Raw genomic sequence first — 2834 nt, 5'->3', positions numbered from 1 at the left:
ATTAAGTAATATAAGCATACGCACATATATACATATATATGCTATTTTTTACTTTATATGTTATTTTTATAGTATTTTTTTCTGAGAGGCCCTCTGAATTTTTTAACTGACATTCCATTAAAATATGAATAACCGGTAACATTCTTCTATTAACATTGTTGTTTTCTTTTGATTTTTAATTTTACTTGCGCATTACTAGTATTGGGGCTTCAATGAGACACAACAAATTTCTTTAATAATTTTTGCCCAAATTTCTTTAATAATTTGCAGGATTCTAGTACTTCAATAATACCCAAAGTCATAATGTAATCCTTTTCCATAGCAATATTTCTGTTATAGTAGGTCTTGATTTTCCCTGGATCTCCTCCTGAAAATTGCTATAAATACAGAATTTTATCGGGTGAGCCTTCGAATTTTCTAACAAGGATCTTTCTTCACTCTAGCATGGACCCTAAAGTCCTTATGCAAATGAGCCTATCTCTTGAATTTATGTGCCTCTAAAATGCTTCTGTCACTGGTGAGGAAGACATATCTATGTCATCCAAAGATCATATTTCTGCTTGTTTAGTGTAAAATTTTGGAGAAGCTTATTTAATTTACAAAGATGAATGATTCAGCCAAAAAACCTTATGTGAAGATGAGTTATGATTGGTATCTCAAGCTTTATGTTTCACAGTTTCCCATATATATAATACCTGAACAACACATACAGTGCTAACATGAGCAGAATTGGGGACCTGAGATGCCTTTGAAATCTACAGTAGAGACGCCTGTAATGCTCCACAAAAAATGTTTAGAATTCCCAAGAAGGTTCCTTTCACCTAATTTTAGGATTTCCTGATATGTAAATTTGTGGAAAACTATGCAACTAATTATCAATGTAATATACTACATCTTTAGCGAGATTAAGTATAAAATGTTTGAGCAACCTATTACAAGATCCTTGTTTTCTAATAAAACAATGGAAAAGATTGATTTACTATGAATAAGATGTCACTAATTTACTATGAATATGATGTGAAATCTAAAGTTATATGTCCAACTTCACAAAGTAATGCATCATGTAGCTGAGACCCAGGGGACCAGATTTCCAGCTGTACCTGTTGAGTGACTTTTTGGTAATGCCATGACAATAAATGCCAAGACTTCAGACAGTCTTGCAGGTTTTTGAGCTGCGTGTCTACAATTAACTAGTCCATGATCTCACGTTGTAAGCGTGCACTGCTACAAAAAATAGATAATTAACCTTCTTTAGGAATACCAAGTACACATTCAAAGAAGTTAAGAAGGACATTATAATGTCACGTGGTGCCACTTTCATGGATAGTGCTTAGTATAGGATACTCCCTCAAAGGTGCTGTGTGACTTTCCTTTAAATAAAAATTTATAAATTTACCTAATGTATTTTTCTACCTTGTATATTCATACAGATTCAGGAGAGTCTTATAAATAAAAAGTTCCGAAGGACATTAGAATAGTTTCTAAAGGACACTGAGAAATAGCATATGTCAACATTATTTTTAGGATTGGTAAGCTATCAAGTAATTAAGTAATTATTTTTAAATTCTTATGACTGGCAGTAGAAAAACTCAAGAGTAGTGTTATCAATGAAAGCATATTTTAGTATAAATGAAACTTTTTTTATAAAAATGTCTTCAAGTTAAAACTACAAAAGAAATCTGAATTTTTAAATTGTATATAATGAACTATATAAATTCAAAAATACATGAAATGCGGAATAACTCTCAAGATATTACAGTTCTGTATAAGAAAATACTGACAAACATTCAAACTTTAGTCAGCTTCCTGAACCTCCCTTAGGCCCATCTGAGCACTTTCTTATAAATCTGATTTTTAGCAAGAAATCAGTTTAACCAGAATGCTCTCATCTGCCTCAAAATCTGATCCCCCCTCAATATCTCATCAGGTTTCTCATGCTCCATCTTCCCCAAGTGACGTCTGATCACTCTGGCCTGCCTTGAGAAAGAAGTCTGGTAGGTCGTTTTGCTGGAATCCCCTACCCTCAGTATTTCCTCCTAGTATTTTTCCATCCACTGACCACTCTTGCACACACACGGCTTCTTGGCTCAGTCTCCCCTACTGTAAAATCCCATCTCATTGCCCTCTATAACTACAGTGATGGTCCTGAGTGAAGTCTGCCTTTCCATCTGTAACAAGTGTCTTTGAATTTTTTTTTTCCCTTTAGTAATACCTGGTGAATTCTTTTAGAATATTAGAAAAGATACATATAAATGTTATCAAAATTGTAATACCTGGGATGAAACAACAAAGAAAACTAAACGATTGTTTTTATTGATTGACACACTTGATTTAACTCAACTTGATTTAATTCAACCAAGGCTTGGTGAAAGCCATGGGTATAAAACTCTGGTTGGATCATATCGTGTTCACCTAGGAAATGCTCAAAGACACAGATTCACAATTTAGAAAGTAAAAGATTCACAGAAAATAATAAGCTAGAGTTCTTTTTAGCTATAATCTCTTTAGCACTTTTTAGCCATAATCTCTTTAGTGTTCTGAACCTTAAAATTGAAGCCTTTGGCCTTTCAGAACTACAGTAAACTGAGCCAAGGCTCAGTCCTATGTACTAGCACCACCTTCGCAACTCTTGCTGTGGTTGGGCTTGGGTCTCGATTCCAGATTCATATCTGCGGTCATAGACTTTTCGAGAAACTGGAGCCCAGATTCTAGTTCAGTACAGACGCGAACACACAGCAGAGCCTGGACACATGGTGGATATTTCAGTAACAGGTTCACAAATGCACATAAATTACCTAAGTAAAAACTGTCAGAAGTCACAGTTCAGAGCCCTC

This window comes from Pteropus medius, unplaced genomic scaffold, assembly GCF_902729225.1.
Source record: "Pteropus medius unplaced genomic scaffold, Ma_sr-lr_union100, whole genome shotgun sequence".
Lineage (NCBI taxonomy): Eukaryota > Metazoa > Chordata > Mammalia > Chiroptera > Pteropodidae > Pteropus > Pteropus medius.
Note: the sequence above shows the minus strand (reverse complement) of the source record.